The sequence below is a fragment of the Engystomops pustulosus genome, chromosome 11 (genome assembly GCF_040894005.1).
Source record: "Engystomops pustulosus chromosome 11, aEngPut4.maternal, whole genome shotgun sequence".
Classification (NCBI taxonomy): domain Eukaryota; kingdom Metazoa; phylum Chordata; class Amphibia; order Anura; family Leptodactylidae; genus Engystomops; species Engystomops pustulosus.
The window spans coordinates 44,070,982-44,088,211 of NC_092421.1; positions in this window are offsets into that span (position 1 = coordinate 44,070,982).

The window sequence follows — 17,230 nt, forward strand, 5'->3', positions numbered from 1 at the left end:
AGGTCCCTCAGAAGTTTATGAAATGTCCTTTGTATAATTCTCATTTTTTATGTGAAATCTCACCTATTCAAAGTCAAAGCCAAAAGACATAAATGCTAGCTCCAGTGCTGGCCTATATTAAATTCCCTGTATATTCAGTTCTGTAGCTCACGTAACCATAAGCTTGATAGTATCTGGAATATTAGATACTTATATTTGGGTTCAGTAGGGCTGCTGTCCTTGTGAAAAGAGATTATCAGTAGTATGCAAATGTTAAGGTATATTGGTTTTTTACATCTATTTTTGAGACATGGGGGAGATTATCTTATCAGAATTGTCTGATATCAACATTATTGTTTTTGCTCTTGGCAACCAGAGATCAGATTTCATTTTCCCACTGAAGATTAAAAAATAAAGGCTGAGATCACTTCTGAGAACTCTAAATAGGCAATAATACAACCAACCTAATTTCAAACTATGCATGTAAAGCAAACCCTGGAACTGACTGATGACACATACAGTGGGCCCTGTTGCTAAACCCATTTTCCAGCTGTCACTTCCTATTTTACGTCCCTCCCCTAAGTAGAGGGTAGACAACTAAAACACAGGCCTTCCTCAGGTCTATGTGCGCACACGAAATACGACAAATAAACAAAAAACTTAGGCATAGTGGATAAACTGGGTCAGAAAAAGCGGGAACAGACAATGACTAAATCAAAGGAGTCAGGCAGCCAAAACCCAGGGCTAGGCATGGATTACCAGCAAACACACATATTTTTCAAAATATGTGCATGCTATTCTATGTTTATACATTTTCTCCTGTAGTGACACAATTTTTGGAGGAAGAAGGAGGTGAAAAAGGAGGGAAAAAAAGCTTGGTGATCCTGTGGTCTGAATAGGAGTCTATCCTTAATTGAAGTTTAATCTGCATTTCCCTTGGGAATTGGAGGAAGATCGTTAGCCACAATTCAGCCTGATGTGATCATTACAAGTTGCAGACTTTGAGCTCCAGTTTTATAATTTTATATTTTTACTTCTGAGTGGCTGGACTGATTCAGGACTAGATGCTCTATGTTTGAATCCAACAGTGTGGGTATGCGCTTAATGCAATTCTTTTGTATATTTTTTTCTGAATGTGGTCATGTGTGACCATATTGATGGCACATATTGATGGCATGTTGGAAGCAGTGCATCACTGAACAAATGTCATCCCTGGAGGCCCAGTTGTTGCTGGAGAAGTGCTGCTGGTAACTACTACTCAAATGGGCATCTGGAGCTGTGTTGTAGTGGCAGTCAGATGTTTGGAACAGATTATCCACTTATAATAGTAGTTGTTATTTTTAGGTGTCCATCTTCAGTGATGACTTCTTAGCCAACTAAGAAGGAGGAGTTATAAATATCAATATGCTCCCTCCACTTGGCTGATGGTTATTATGTCAGCCTAGTCGGACACTGTCTAGATTAGACTTTTTATAACATATGGTGATTGCACTAAACGGTCGATACACACTCTACACTAATCAACACTATGCTAAATTCCCTAAGTTGATGTACTTAGGATTTAACAGTCCTTAGTCTCAGAACTCAATTGATATGCTCTGATATGGTTTGTCAGGTATGTATGGTTGAAGGCTACTGTTTGGAGAGTAGCAAGGAGTTTGTGGACCCTCTGGACCACCACAGGAGTTGATGCTAGCCGCAACCTGGAACCGGAGTCTAAGTGGCACCTGGTCTTCACCAAAGCCTGCCGCAAAGCAGGATGGACTTGCTGTGGCAGGGTGCCACCAGGTCGTTCTGCAGGTGCGACTAGTCCCGCGGTGGCAGTCAAGGTGGGATTGAGGAAACAGTCCAGGGTGGGATGCAGGAGACTGTCCGTGCCCGGAATGACAGCGGGGGTACAACCCTAGAAGAAACCCTGGAACCTTTCATCAGGAGCTTGCAGGAGCGAAGGAATGCTGGCACACATGAGACACAGAGGAACACAGGTGATGCTGGAAACAGGAACACAGAGGGACACTGGTAACGGTGGAGACAGGAACAGCAGGAGCGTATCAGAACGCTGGAGACAGGAACACCAGGAGTGTAATGGTACACTGGAAACACCAGGAGCGTATGGGAACAACTGGAGACACATAGGAAGCATAGGAATGCAGCTTGGCTTTCTCTTCCTCAGGAACGGCTTAGGGAAGCCTGGTATGGAAACTAAAAGAGATCCTAGGAGAAGGGAGGTGCTGGATTATAAGGGCGAGCCAGATTAACAAAAACTAATCAAGTGGACGCTGGTTCCCTAGTGAGCGGGGAAACACGCGGCCTAGCCAGGGGACCAGAGCCGAGCCTGGAGAGGTGAGTATGGGCTGGGGAACACCACGCCACAGGGAAGGGCATGGGTTTACCAGGGTCGTGACATGGTTTAACACTGTATTGGACACACTGAGCTAACGTATTCGATTGTTGTAGTCTCTAGAGCTGTTTTTTTCATCACATCATTAATGAGCTAATACTGCCTGTTAAAACACACATACCGAAGCCCCCCAACATGTTTCACCAAATCAACGGCATCATCAGGGGTATAGAGATTAGCTTGCATGCGGCATCCCATAGGTGCCATATATAGTAGATGGGAGTGCCCAGTGCCCAGGAAATGTGAGAAAATACGTCACTTGTAGTAGGCAATCCATTGTTCCAATACATCGAAGTGTCACGGGTCATCAAAGGGGCAATATGACACCTGACATGATATCAACAACCTTATTGTCAATAACGACATTGGATATCACTATAAAAATGTCAGGAGAATTTTACCCGCCCAAAAACAGCAGGTATTTTTCTGCATATTGATTATTCTATTCCACATTTGGCCATCAAATGAGTACAAATAAAGGCAAGTATATTGTCCCAAAGCTTTACCGTTAGAGTACTCACTAGTCATTATGTTATCCACAAGGGACTCCTATATGGACCACACGCATATCAAAAGTAGTACTTCACTTCGTCAAAAAAATATTTATGTGAAATAATGATGGTTGGTATTAGATATTCAGGTTCCAAATTGGACTCCTATAATGTAAAATGCAGTAAATTATTCATAGGAGCAGGCTATTATATTGATTAACAAAGGACAACAGTTATAGGAAAAGTGTAAAGGTAAATCCTTCATTAAGACCAATGAGACTTCAGCTTTTGATTGGGTTCACCCTGTCTTGGGCCCTTTTTAATCCGATCAACCCCCTAGAATTTCAATGAGTCATCCCCATGATGACTCCAGATGTGTTTTGGGAGATGGTTGTATCCTTTTTCATGTTAATGGAGCTAAAGGTGGCCAGATATTCATCTTCGTAGCTCCCTTACTGTCTTCCCATCATATAATTCGGGGCAGGAGCATGATGCTACAAAAACCACATTCACGAGGAAAATCCTCCCCGAAACGCGTCGTCCCACTCTTTGAATTACTCTCTATGCCAACCATTTTATGTATGCAATAAATCTTTTTATGTTGATTTCTACAAGAAGAATTGTATATTAATTTATAGTAACTAAAAAGCATTCATTCATGATACTAGCAGCGCGACCTATATACTGGTTAATCACCCCACAAAAACTATTCTCCCACCAACCAAGAAAGAGGTTGACATATGAAGGCGCACAAGTCGCCCCATCGCAGTCCCTCTAACTTGGTGGTAGTAGGCCCCTTCAAAAAGGAAATAATTCCAGTAGGTTGATCATGAAATCATTATGGGCTCTATACTGTACCCCTTTGGTACTAATGAAATGACGTACTGCATTAAGGCCTAAATGATGTGCTATGTTACTGCAGAGAGACTACATCAAGGCTCGCTAATTTCGTCTGTTTTGTGATCACCATATCTGGAAGTTTTGAAATGGTATCCTTTGTGTCATTTATGGAGGTAATGAAGGTAAAGTTTGTACGACCCTATTGGTCTCCCAGGTACCAGATTTTTTTGCTTATGTACTTTGGGTTATGCGTAAATAGTCGCAATAGTCGGGTTCTCACGGAATAAATACTTCTCAAAGAAAGAAAAAGTCTCATTCAAAATAGCTTCCAACTCAGACACGTATAACATTACTTGTCTTACTATATCAGGTACTTGTATCCCTCAAGACCACCTCTCCTATAGTCAGACACATTATGTTGACGATATTGCCCACTTTGTCTGATGGTTTTATGATCAGATCGTTGTTATTTTGTAGGAAACCAGGGCATGTCTCTCTGCCAGTGTCAGATAAGAATGGACATTTTTTGTCCAACTTAAGTGATTCGATGTCTTGAGTGACAAGTTGCACAAAGGTGTCTAGGAAGGAGTATTCAGAAAAGGATGGTGTCATTTTAGAGCGTGGTTTGAGACTAGTCAGTGGTGGTTTCAGAGGTTGTGGACCCACTATATTTTCATCCTCTAAGGGATATTAGAGCCTCCAAAGCTATCATCTCTCTCTATGCAGCCTTTATTTTTTCAGTATTCTCTTCTTTGTGAAGTTTGTGCAAAGCTAATTTGCAAGCAAATAAATTGATATCCTTGATCCTTGTAGGTGTAAAAGAGATACCCTTTTGTAAGAGACTCAAAGTGTCAAAATCAATTGATGTGGAAGAGAGGTTAATAACTTTATTATCCACGTGAATGTGATCTTTGTTCAAAATGGGGGGATCACTTCCCATTGTAACCCCACTTCTCCCGATCTCTGAGTTATACCCCAGGGGTCGGTAGGGGTGTGCCTAAAAAAGGTGTTCATGCTTGAATTTGAGGAGGAGTAGGGGTGAAATGTGCCAAAATAGAGGTCTGAGTATTTGTCACAATGATTCTTTGTTGTTCTCCCAAAGTCCTTGGGGGTGAGGAGAAGGAAGAAGGAACTGACAAGGATTGTCGAAAGGATGTACCCGGTTGTGAACTTATGTTTACAGTGGTGATTAATTGAGTAACATTCGGAGTGGTGCATGTTGTTAGAGGGCCTCTCTACCGTGTTGTTGGGAATTGGTCTTTTATATTGTGGGGATCTGCGATTTCTGGAATTCTTTCACTTATGTGCCTTTGGGGGTTGATATATTATACGATAAGATACCACTGAATCATCTGTGCCCGAGTACTCTGACACATAGACGTCTGTGTAGAGGTTTTTGGTGAAATTCTGCAGACCCTGAGAGTTCTTATAGGGTAAATTTGACCTGTCACGTCTGTCACGTAAGTACTTTTTATATTTTTGTTTTTCATATCGTTGGTCAGAAACTCAATATTTTTCTGTAGCTTGCTCTCAAGGGTATCCTTTTATAGCCTTTCACTAATTTTTTAGGAGATAGTTTCTTTCGTAGTTGCATAGAAATTCAATCATGCGTAGGGAGTTCTCTGTTAACAATTTGTGCCAGCCCTTAATACATTCAGGGTCATCTAGGTGGAAATTAAATGTTGTCGAAATATGCAGACATCTTTAAACAAGGCCTTGTTTAAAGTAAATTTCAAAGCTAGCTACCATAGATGGGCGAATTTGTCAAGTATTCGGTTCGTCTCGATTTGCCAAATGTAAAAAAAAAATTAGTTTCGACATGAATCGAAACATGAAGAATCACGTTAACAAACATGTATTTCCTGGCTGCAGAGAACCTGTAGGGTGTTGTAGAACGTTGTGCCATGCTTAAGTATGTATAGGGAGCATGGTTTGGTCCTCAAACAATGCTGCGTTTTAGTATGACACGCTTCACTCTTCAATTCCATGTGCACTTATAGAGGCCAACTTCACCAAATAAGCGAATCGGGGTGTCTGTGCCAGCTCGAAAGGACTGAGCCGAGAGCCATGATCCAACTATAACATCAAAAAGTGCTCTCTTTTTACACTGACATCAGATGATTCCATAGATTATGACAGAACCAGTTCTTTTAAAACCCTGATACATGTAGAAATCCCCCCAAAAGAGTGTAAAGGGTGTCAACAGTAATTCTGCATTGACGTCACTAACTCATTTTTCCCTTCATTTCGTCCGTCAGTGTCCACTTTCAATCGGTCAATAGTCCATCATCAGTATTGCTAAAGCCAAAAACAAACAGGAGTGAATCCAAAACAGAGATGACCCTTAAATGGGATATTTACATGTCCTCTGTGTTCTGTATCCCCTCCTGCTTTTGGCTATCAATCCTGAGGCTTTTCATTCCTTCTGAAAGATGAAATAAAGGTGGAAACAACATAGTGGCGAGGCCATAGAGCGATGGAGGGTGAAAAGAGAATTCTGAAAATCACAGGGTGTTCCAGGGAGACAGCGGTCAGTTGGCAGCAGGATGAGTTGGCCGCAGAGTGGCACAATGACAAATTATGGAGGTGGCGGAAACATGGTAGGCCACAGAGTGGCACAATTTCAGAGCATGGAGGTGGTGGCAGAAGCAGCAGCAGAGGGCCCAAAGTGGCACAATGATAAAAATGTGAAGGTGGCAGCAGAAGCAGCAACAGGATCCCAAAGGTGGCAGCAACATGGTGGCAGCAACAGGGAAAGCCACAGAGTGGCACAATGATAGAGTTTGGAGGTGGCAGCAGAAGAGGCAGCAGGAGGCCACAAAGTGGCACAATGATAAGAGTGTGGAGGTGGTGGCGGCAGGAGCAGCAGAGGCCCACAGGTGGCAGCAAAATGGTGGCAGCAACATGGAAAGTCACTGAGTGGACCAATAATAATAATAATAATAATAATCTTTATTTATATAGCGCCATCAAATTACGTAGCGCTTTACAAATCATAGGGGACATATACAACTATATTACATTACAAAGAACAAACAGTCATATGGAACAATAGGAGTGAGGGCCCTGCTCACAAGAGCTTACAGACTACGAGGATGAGGGGGTGACACAAGAGGTTGTATAATGGTCCAGCCATTCTTTATAAGGGAACAATATAAAATAATTTAATAAATAATTTACTAAACAACGATGTTGCTGCTTGAACCAGCCATCAGCCGCCATCTTATTTACAGGGTCCTAGGTGAAAAAGACTGCAGAGAAGCCTGGAGCTTGGTATATGTCTGCTGTTTGCCCGATAACAGATAGGATGGATTAGTAAAGGGAGAGTTGACATTTCATGCAGTTAGCGAGTGTGATAGGCTTGCCTAAAGAGATGGGTTTTAAGAGCACGTTTGAATCTTTGGAGGGTGGGTATTAGTCTGAGAGTCTGGGGAAGGGCATTCCAGAGAATTGGTGCAACTCGGGAGAAGTCCTGGAGACGTGCATAGGAGGTTCAAATTAAGGTAGAGATTAATCTAATGACACTGGCAGATCGAAGAGCACGGGAAGGACGATAGACTGAGATGAGAGAAGAGAGATAGGGAGGTGCAGCATTATTCAGAGCTTTGTGGATGAGGGTTATTATTTTAAAGTGAATACGGAAGGAGACAGGTAGCCAGTGCAGTGATTGACACAAACTGGAGGCATCCGTGTAGCGTTTGGCCTGAAAGACGAGCCTGGCTGCTGCATTAAGAATAGATTGAAGAGGAGAGAGTTTAGAGAGTGGAAGACCAATTAGTAGGGAGTTACAGTAGTCTAGTCGAGAGTGAATAGTTTCAAAATGTCAGAAACTGACGTATTTTGCAGATGTTTCTGAGATGCATCCAGCAAGAGCGAGCAATAGATTGAATATATGGTAAAAAGGAGAGGTCAGAGTCCAGCACAACCCCAAGACAGCGGGCCTGCTGCCTCGGTGCTATAGTGATCCCACAGACCGAGATGGAGAGATCAGGGGTGGTTTGGTTAGTAGATGGTGGAAAGACAAGAAGTTCAGTCTTAGAAAGATTAAGTTTCAAGAAGAGAGAGGACATGATGTAAGAGACAGCAGAGAGACAATCACTAGTGTTCTGGAGTAAGGCAGGGGTGATGTTACGTGCAGAAGTATATAGCTGGGTGTCATCAGCATAAAGATGATACTGGAAACCAAATCTGCTGGTTTGTCCAATGGGGGCAGTATAGAGAGAGAAGAGAAGAGGACCTAGGACTGATCCCTGAGGAACCCCGAGGAAGATGAGAAGAGAAAGATCCAGAAAAGGAGACACTGAAAGTGCGGTCAGAGAGATAGGAAGAAAACCAAGAGAGTGCAGTGTCCTTTAGGCCAATGGAGTGAAGCATCCTAAGGAGGAGCTGGTGGTCCACAGTATCGAACGCTGCCGATAGATCCAGGAGAATGAGGAGAGAATAGTCACCTTTGGATTTTGCAGTGAGGTGATCATTGGAGACTTTAGAAAGAGCAGTTTCAGTGGAATACATAGAGAGGAAACCAGATTGTAGGGGGTCAAGGAGGGAGTTAGCTGAGAGATAGCGGGTTAGTCGAGAATAGACCAAGCGTTCCAGGAGTTTGGAGATGAAAGGGAGGTTAGAAACTGGTCGGTAGTTAGTAGCATTGGATGGGTCCAGTGAAGGTTTCTTTAGTAAAGGGGTAACAACAGCATGCTTGAAAGAAGAGGGGATGACACCAGAAGAGAGAGAGAGATTGAAAATTTTAGTTAGGTGAGAAGTGACTGCTGGGGAGAGAGACTGTACGAGATGTGAGGGGATGGGGTCACTGATGCAGGTAGTGGGGCGAGCAGAGGAAAGGAGCCTAGACAATTCTTCCTCTGTGACTGGCTCAAAGGAAGAGAGTGAACAAGATAAGGTACCAGAGGGAAGGGGATTGGAGGGGTGAGTGGATTGAGCAATTATTTCCTGGCGGATACAATCAATTTTATCCTTAAAATAGGCGGCCAGATCTTCAGCCCCAAGGTCTGTGACAGGTGGCTGCACCTTTGGTGTTAGTAAGGAGTGAAGGGTATCAAAGAGCCTTTTGGGGTAATTAGAGAGAGAGGATATGAGATTAGTAAAATAGACCTGTTTAGCAAGGTGAAGGGCAGAGTTATAAGTTTTTAGCATAAATTTGAAGTGTAGAAAGTCTGCAGATGTGCGCGATTTTCTCCACAGACGTTCAGCAATCCTGGAGCACTGCCGAAGGAAACGAGTTTGTTCAGTGTGCCAAGGTTGCCTGCGTGTGTGTTTAAAATTTCGGATAGTGAGTGGTGCCATCTCATCTAGGGCGCTTCTGACAGTGTGATTATAGTGGTTAGTAGCCAGGTTTGGACAGGTGAAAGAGGAGATGGGGGACAGTGCAGACTGTAAGTTTTCTGTGAGTTGGGGAGTATCTATTGCACATGGGTTCCGGTATGAATGATGGGTGGAAGGATTCTGAGAAGGTGAAGGATTATTGAAAGTAAAAGAAAGGAGATTATGGTCTGAAAGTGGAAAGGAGGAATTGGTATAATCAGATATTGAAGATGGTCGAGAGAAGACCAAATCGAGGATGTTTCCCTCACTATGAGTGGGGGAAACGCAGAGTTGTGAAAGACCTAGAGAAGTAGTTAGTGCTAAGAGATGAGAGGCAGGAGGGGAAATGGGAGTGTTAACAGGGATGTTGAAGTCTCCCATGATGATGGTTGGAATGTCACTGGATAAAAAGTGAGAGAGCCAAGAGGCAAAGTGGTCAAGAAACTGATAGGGTGAGCCAGGAGGACAGTTTACAACAGCCACACGAAGAGAGAAAGGGCGGAAAAGTCTGAGAGTGTGGACCTCAAAAGATGGGAAAGTAAGAGAAGGTACAGGAGGAATGACCTGGAAAGTGCATTGTGGAGAGAGGAGTATGCCTACCCCACCTCCCTGCCTATTCTCAGGTCTGGAACAGTGCGAAAAATGTAAACCGCCATAAGACAATGCTGCAATGGAGGCAGAGTCATCCTGCTGGATCCATGTTTCCGTAATGGCAAGCATGTCAAAAGACTTAGAAAGAAATAGGTCATGAACTGATTCTAGTTTATTACACACAGAGCGGGCGTTCCATAGGGCACATTTAAAAGGGGTTGCGGGTGGAGAAGGAGAAGAGGGGATACACTGAATCTTTATAAGGTTAGCAGTGTTTCTGTGTGAAGGGTTAAAATAAGCAGAAGGTGGGCCTGGGTTAGGAGAGACGTCCTCTGCAGCAAGCAGAAGGAGAAAGAAAAGAGACAAAAGATGCTGCAGAGATTTATAAGAAGTTATTTCTTGCTTCACGGCAGAAGACTGTGACAAGTTAGTATGGTTACATAACGTATAGAGTGTGTGAGTGGTAAAGAAAGGTGAATGAAGAAGGGAGGCATTGAAATGGATAGTTGGTACTGGTGGAATAGATGGGCAGTGGGCAAGTAAAACAACCATGGCAAACAGGGAGAAAATGGAAACATTTTGAGACAAACATAATTGTTCATTTTTCCCTGCCATCTTATCAATGATAGACTGTGGAGGTACCGGCAGCAGGAGCCCACAGGTGGCAGCAACATGGTGGCAGTAACATGGAAAGCCACAGAGTGGCCCAATAATAGAGTGTGGAGGTGGCGGCAGCAGGAGCCCACATAACCAACAGCAGAGGAGGCGACATTGTGGCACAATGATAAAGTTTGAAATAAATTTGAAGATGAAATTTTCCATTTCAATTTGAAGATCAGAGATGGCACATCGATAATACATTACAGTTTTCCTGAAAATATCAGGTCTTTGCCAAAAAAGAACTGCAAAGGTAGCACCAGTAGCAGCAGCAGCATGAGGTCAGAGATGTGGAGTTGGTGGTACCATGGTAGGCCACAGAGTAGCAAAATGATAGAATGTGAAGGTGGCGTCAGCAGCATTAGCAGGAGCCCACAGAGTGGCACAATGATATGGTGTGAAGGAGGCATCAGCAGGAGTACACAGAATGGCACCATGATATAGTGTAGAGGTGGCGTCAGCAGCAGCAGAAGCCCGCAGAGTGGCACCATGATATAGTGTGGATTTTGTTTCAACAGCAGGAGCTCAGAGAGTGGCACAATGATATAGTGTGAAGGTGGCATCATCAGCAGCAGCAGGAGCCCGCAGAGTAGCACCATGATATAGTGTGGATTTTGTTTCAACAGCAGGAGCTCAGAGAGTGGCACAATGATATAGTGTGAATGTGGTATCAGCAGCAGCAGGAGCCCACAGAGTGGCAACATGATATAGTGTGGAGGTGGCGGACAATTCCAGTCCCTGGTTAAGATGGTAGGAGGCAAATGGAGCAACTGGTAGCAGATGTGTGGCATCAGGCGGGTGGCAGCATCAGAATAGTGGCTGAGGCAGGTAGTTAGAACCCAGACTCGTTTGGAGGAGCCGTCATGGCTGATCTAATCTGATACATTAGGCATTGGTGTGTTGAAATCCTGGCCGATCCAAGCCTGATTCATCTTGACAAAGGTCAGTCTCTCCCCATTACAGGTGGACAAGCGGGTTCTCCTTGGGGTAACGATGTCCCATGCCGCACTGAACACCCACTCTCCGCAAGTTATGGCCACGCATCAAGTTTGGCTGCCCAGTAGTCCATTGGAACGTCTACCTCAAGTGCATAAAAGTAGGCCACCACCTGCTAGTGCAGGGTCTTCTCCATGTCCAGCTGCTGCTGGGGCGACTACCCTCCTCAATAGGTGGGTGAAGGAAGTTGCTCATTAAGGAATCCAGACTTAAGCTGCTGCTGATGGAACTGCTACTACTCCTCCCCCCCCTCCCCCACAGCTCCCCACAGCAGTAGTACGTGATCGATGACTGCCAGGAATCCTCCAGTCAGACCTGACAGAGGATGGACAATGGCAAACATAGGCAGTGGCCAACTGTATGCACAGTATTTCTCTATAGTATGCCAGTTGTTCCTCCCTCTCAGCAGCTGGAAAAAAGTCACCCATTTTTGACCGGTAGCGAGGGTCCAAGAGGGTGGAGAGCCAAAAGTCATCCATATGGTGGATGTTGACTATTCGGCTGTCTCTAGTTAGGCAAAGTATCATGCTGCGAGCCATCTGTACAAGTGACTCTGAGGGACTGCCGGCCTCCATCTTCACTGTATACTGCCAAGATGCTTCTGGGTCATCTGTCTCGTCTTCTACCGCCTCCGGGTGCTCCTGCTCCTCCTCTCCTGTCATCTGAGTAGAAAAACCACAAATTGCACCAGACTCTGCTTGTGCTCCAATGTCCTCCTCCTCCAGTTCACACCCCACTGGATTCATGTGACCATGAGATATTGTCTCCACTTCTCCAGTGCCCTGATCAGACAGCATGAGTTCCAGGACATGAAGCAGTGAAATGACGTTATCCATCCTGCAGTCCTGGCAACTGATAAATAACGTGGCCTCTTCAAAGGGCCTGAGCTAACGGCAGGTGTCACGCATGAGCTACCAGTGGCTGACATCAAAGTTACACTAGCGAGTACTATGGTCCGCTTGCATCATCAAAAAATCATTAATGGCTTTTCTCTGTTCATAGAGGCGGTGTAACATATGGAGGCTGGAATTCCAACGGGTGGAAAAATCGCATATCAGACTATTTTGGGGTAGGTCGCTCTGACGCTGCAACTCGAGGAGGGTGTGCTTGGCTTTGTAAGAATGGCTGAAGTGCGTGCACAGTGTCCTGGCCATTTTTAGAATGTCTTGCAGATGGGTGGATCACTTAAGGAACTTGTTGACAACCAGATTAAACATGTGCGCCATGAAGGGCGCATGGACCATCCCTCCTCGGTGCAGCGCGGACACCATATTCCTCCCATTGTCTGTCACCATGATTCCAATATTAGTTGTCACAGAGAAAGTCTTACATTGATTTGTTGTTGCATGATGCAGAGCAGTTCCTCCCCTGTGTGACTTTGTTCGCCCAGGCAAACTAGGTGTAGAACTGTGTGACACCGCTGTGCCCTGCACATGTAGTATGATGGAGCAGCATTTGTGGAGGCTGAGGTGGTGGTAGAGAAGGAGGAGGCAGACACTGGCGCAGTAGCAGCAGTTTGACAACGTGGAGGAGAAAGCGCCGTCTCTTGTGGAAGTTGTTGCTGGGGCTAGACGGGAAGCACATTCACCCAGTGGGCTGTAAAAGTCATGTACTGGCCCTGACCATAGTTACAGCTCCACATGTCAGCGCTGCCGTGCACCTTGGAAGTAACTGATAAGCTCAAGGACTGGCCCACCATCTGTTGTACATATTGGTGAAGGGCTGGCAGACGGGTAGCACATTCACCCAGTGGGCTGTAAAGGTTATGTACTGGCCCTGACCATAGTTACAGCTCCACATGTCCGCGCTGCCGTGCACGTTGGAAGAAACTGATAAGCTCAGGGACTGGCCCACCTTCTGTTGTACATATTGGTGAAGGGCTGGCACTGCCTTTTTGGAAAAAGAATTGCGGCTTGCAACTCTCCACCTCGGTTCGGCACAAGCCATGTGAAGGGTGCAAAGTCCACGACTTGAAATGGGAGGGGCTGCAGTATCAAAAACTTGGACAAGAGCATGGTTAGCTTCTGCACCTTAGGATGGCTGGATGCATAGTTGTCTCTTTGTAATCGCCTCGCTGAACGACTGCTGGCGCCATGGGTTGAGCCCGTGCCACTGCTTACTTGGACATGCGAATCGGGATTTGTACACCACGGATGTTTGGGTCCCGTCCTCACACTGCTGCCACCCTGACTCACGGCCACAGTAGTGACTTGCTGCCCGCCTCGCTGCCTGACGCGTAAGCTGACACACTCTTCGTCTGACGATGATGAATCCCCTGCTACACCCAGCTCCCAAGTGCGATCGGCTACATCGTCAATTTGCTGCGATGTCCCCTTACCTCTGCCTGCTCCATCTGACACCTTTCTGTCTGACATAGTGGTTTATAAACTACGTGAATTTGACTTGTCAATCTAGTTAATCTGGCTCTAAACTATACCCACAAAAAAGTATGTTTTGTGTTATACAGATACCCAACAACTGACACCCAATGAGAGGTCCACAAATCGCTACAGCAGATGCATGAATGTGAAACAGATTTCTTCCTATTCCACTTTGTCACTAAATAGAACTGCTATTTGGGGTATTCAGATCCAGCTTAAAGAAAACCCAGGGATTGGAGCAGGAATCGCTACTGCACAGTATAGTAGCAGCAGCTAGATGCTATTGGCAGCAGATGCAGTGTAAAATGCCAGGATTGCAAATGGCCGACAGTTTTTATAGTGCTGTGATCCTGTATGACATCAGATAAACCTGCCAGTCGCTGATTGGCTTACAAGTCTGCACATGTCATGGGGTTGTTCCTTTCTCCTTCCCAGAGTTCTCTTCCCCATGTAACATGTTGTGCTCGCGCCCATTTAGAGGTAAAAAAGAGTTTTAAAAAAAACAACTTTCTGGCAAATCCAACTTTTTGTGAAATTTGTATTGATTTGCCCATCTCTAGTTTTCAAGCTCCGTTTTCACTTGATTGGTGGAACCAGTACAATTGAAACCCCCAAGTAGTGACCCCATTTTGGAAAGGACACCCCTCAAAGAATGTATGTAGGGTTGTATGAGCATTTTAACCCCTAAGATGCTGGTCCCAATCTATTACAAAATGAGTAGTGCAGAGAAACATTTGTTTTGCAATTTATTAAATATAACATTGTAGTGACCAAAAGTATTTTGCCCAACTCATGCCACTGGGGAGAAACACATCAAAATTCATTCTTTTGGTTACCCTGTTAGCGCAATACCCCATAGGCTGCAATAATCTTTAGGATGGAGACTCGGCAGAGCTCAAAAAGGGAATAACTTTTTGGAGCACAGACATTGTACATTTTTTTTTGGATCATGAAAGATTTGTAGATGCCAATAAGGACCAGTACAGTAGTAACCCCTAAGAACTGACCCTATTTTGGAAACTACACTCCTCCATAAATTAATCTAGGTGTATAGTTAGTATTTTTACCTTTCAGGTGGACCCCCGAAAAGTACATAATTTATAGTGCATAGTAAAAAATATGCATTATGTCATATTGTGCCCAGCTCCTGCCACTGGAGACAAACACCATAAAAATCATGATGCATGTTTTCTTGTGTAAAGCAATACCCCATAAGGGGCAGTAATCTACAGGTGCGGCATGCGGCATGATGTATAAGCTGTGCATAGTACATCAGGGTAACAACAGGATACTCTAAAAATCCAGGGATATATGATAAATTCGAAAGCAATCTTTCATTCATAAACAACCCTGGTTTTTCTGGGCATGTCTCACAGTGATCAATGGTGTCCTTCCAAATACCATTTTTGGAGGACACCCTGCACCTCTTCTGTGACCTTCCCTTCTTGGCAGTTTGGGGAACTACTCCTGGAATGTTGAAACTAAGGACCCAGTTTCTGCGGTCTGAAACACATAACCTGTTACCATGGTACTTCCGTTTTTAAGATTTTGATGAATAAATATTTTTTTACCAGGTAATTTTTCATTTTTTGCCTGTTGCTGGTAGACCCTCATGTTTAAATCTATTTCACTCCTGGAAAGTGCTGCCCTGGTACAATACGCGTGGCCTCGCTTCCAGAAGTGCTGGCACTCCCCCCTTCCTGGTCTCCAAAAAGAAAGTATTTTACTACTACCTTGAAATTCCAGGAATGTTCCCCTCTAGCCTGGACATTGATGTAACACGTAAGCATTATATTGTGCCATCTGCATGAAGTGCATGGTCAGCTTCTTGTACCACACCCTCGACTTCCGCATAGCGTTGTATGGCTGAAGCACCTGGTCCGACAAGTCCCCACCTCCCAGGGTACCTCGTTCTGTCCCAGTACGAGGTACCAGTACAGAAACCCCCAAGCTGGACTGTATTTTAGATTAAAACAAGTATGTACTTGTACATACTTGTTGTACCTCGTACTGGGACAAGGGTGTTGGTGTGCCCATGTATTGTGGTTAATACAAGGACCTCACTCTTGTCCTTGTACATAAAATACAATACAGAGTTGCTGCATAGTGCCCTGCTATCATGGCTTTTAAGTTTTTGCCCAAGTAGCGACTAAGGGAGACCTCTCTGATTTCTGCGTACAGTGCCCCATGCCGCAGTATATCTGGAAGCGAGGCACTTGAACAGGGTGGTGCTGGTGTAGAAATTGTCCAGGTAGAGGTGGTAGCCCTGGTCCAGCAGTGGGTGCACTAATCCCACACTATCTTCCCTGTGACACCCAGGAAGGGGGAGAATTTTGGGGGCACAATAGTGGAGTCCTTCCCTTCATATACCCTGAATTTGTAGGTATACCCTGATGAACTTTCACACAGCTTATACATCTTCACACAATACCTTGACATCTTACTGGGCAGGTACTGGCGGAATTGAAGTTTCCCTTTGAGTTGTACCAGGGACTCGTCTATGCTCACATGTTTGGCGGGGTTATATGCCTGTGCAAACTTGGCACTAAAATGATCTAATATGGGCCCAAAAAGTCAGGGACCTGAGGGGTACCCATGTGGGGCTACCCATCTGGGGCTACCCATGTGGGTTCAGTGGAAGTCCCAGGCACTTTGATCGCAGAAGTCCCAGGCAATTTGATCGCAGAAGTCCCAGGCACCCTACGGCGCCTTCTCAGGGGTCCTCCCAGGTCACTGGAAGATGAGCAGGAGGATAATGATGGGTAAAAGGGGACATCATCCCCACTAGCTGACTCAGTGTCAGAGGCAAGCATGTTGTATGCCTCCAACACGTTGTACGTCTTCTGAGACATTGCACACAAAAAAATAAGAATGTGCACCAGAAAAAAAAATAGAGAACGTACATTAGAAAAATTAGATGATGTGCACCCAACTACACGGATAAACCGTCTAGCAGGCACACAAAAAAATAAATAATATAATGCGCACCAAACCAGACAAATCGCACAGATGGCACACACAAAAAATAATGTGCACCAAATTAAATGGACAAGCCGCACAGATGGCACACGAAAAAACAAAAATGATAATGCGCACCAAGCTATATGGACAAGCCGCATAGATGCCACACACAAAAAACATATAAGTGTACCCAACTACGGGTACACCTACGGCGCTCTGGAAAAAAATATTACCAGGCACCAAAATAAACCTATGTGCACCACGCTAAAAGGCGCTACAAACGCACCTTGCTTGCCCTAAGCCAACCTAACTACCGCTAAAGATACTGTGCAGCACTATTCACACGGTGCACTGAAAAGTGCGTTTGGGTTCAGAAGGGACAGACAGGGAAAACGGAAGACAAGTGTGATCACACAAGATGATCACACAGGGAACACACAGGATGCAGGAGGAATCAGATAGGGATTTATAGGGAACAATAGGGATCAGATAGGGAACAGAATAGAGAAAATGTGTATTTTGGTGCACACAGTAACGCTCCTCTCTCCAGTGATACCAAACCAAAATGGTGCCGGTGGTGGAAGAGGAAAGAGCTAAAACCATGTTTATTAGCC